The 1,550-nt window shown below is 49.9% G+C and overlaps 1 pseudogene; it reads right to left on the bottom strand.

The window, feature by feature from the left end:
* Nucleotides 1-508: 508 nt before the first annotated feature.
* LOC110587481 lies at nt 509-1,220 on the bottom strand (annotated as a pseudogene).
* Between the last annotated feature and the right edge of the window lie 330 nt (nt 1,221-1,550).

Genomic DNA, 1,550 nt, shown 5'->3' with positions numbered 1-1,550 from the left:
TCAAAGCAATCAGAATTTCTTGCAAGTCAGTTGAGTCCATTTGTGGGACAGGAAAAAAAAGACATTTGAACATCAAATAATGAATATAATGATGGTAAATTGGTACAGGGTGAGTCTGTGAAAGGCCATACGTTCATCATAATACTCTAAAGCAATAAGTACATAAAGATGTGGTTCTAATACAACAGAAAGGTGAATGTAATCAAACAGTTTATTAGGATATGTAGGTATTCTTTTAGAAAATATTAAGTACATGTCTGTTTTAAAGTATTGGTTTGTGTTTGTTTCAGGAAAGAAGAAACATAGGGACCTCTGAGTCAGCCAAGCTGTCCCTGAAGTAGAATCTCTTCCAAGAACAGAAGGAACTCATGGGCATCTGTGGTCATGTTTACTGATCAGGTAGGAAGGGGGTTAGTGAGTACAAGGAAGGCTCAATGGCGAGCTTTCCACTAATTATCCAATATTCTTAAGAGGGGAGGTAGTCTTTCATTTCTTAAGAGATGAAGCCTCAGGATGGCCCCAGTAATGAGAAGAAACGGCTGCTTAAAGAAGGCACTGTTTTTTTGTTGGAAGGAGGCCTGAGCTTTCTTATTGGGCGGCTGGGGCTGCAGGCCACTGGGTGGGGGGCAGCACTGGTAGAGGTAGGGGCCTGGATGTTGGCCGCGATCTCGGCCTCCCCCTTGGCCCCGTCACTGAGCCGCTTCTCCTTGTACAGCAACTCGTCGTGTGTCTCCGTGGAGAACTCGAGGTTGGGGCCCTTGACAATGCGGTCCACAGGGCAGGCCTCCCGGTAGAAGCTGCACTAGATGGCCCTGTCGATGTCATAGCAGGTGGCCCTGTGGGTGACATGGGCCCCATGGCTCAGCCTCGCTGGTGATGGCCTGGTAGGGGCAGGTGGCCTGGCAGAGCTGGCCTGCAGTGCATCTCCGCATGGATGGATGGATGGATGGCAGTGCGGTGCATGCTCCCTGTGGAAGCGTGGACCCAGTGGGCCCTTCTCGGGGGTAGTTGATGGTGGCGGGTTCCCAGAGCTGGCTGCTCAGGACCCTGCCCAGGCCTCGGTTGAGCTTAGTCCATAGCAGGGTCTGAGCTGCCCTGTTGGTCACCGACGTCATGTCCATCGAGGGCTCCTGCATGTTCAGGAACTTGTAGGTAGGATGCCCTGCACATGCAGCCTGGGCCAGGGCACAGAGCAGCATGACTGTGGTCAGGCTGTGCATCTTGCCCTGGCCCTCCTTCCCTTGCCCAGTGGCCTCAGCCATTCATTTTCTTAATACAGCTAACAGAGCAGGCCAACACATCAAAATCATAGAGCCAGACATGAATCCATCAGTCATGCAAATTTAATGACTGCCTTATTTCTGGGAAACAAGGCACACAACAATGAAAATCTATCTGAAGTCAGGGACATAACTGCCATGCTGTGATATGAGGAGTGTACTAGTTATCTATTGCTGTGTAACAAATTGCCCCAAAACTTTGTGGAAAGCAGAGAAAGAGAGAAGCAAGAGGAAGAAAACCACATGTCTGGTCTGGTGGCAGGGGCTGAA

Source organism: Neomonachus schauinslandi, chromosome 10 (assembly GCF_002201575.2).
Source record: "Neomonachus schauinslandi chromosome 10, ASM220157v2, whole genome shotgun sequence".
Lineage (NCBI taxonomy): Eukaryota > Metazoa > Chordata > Mammalia > Carnivora > Phocidae > Neomonachus > Neomonachus schauinslandi.
Note: the sequence above shows the minus strand (reverse complement) of the source record. Positions and strands in the feature narration are given on the sequence as shown.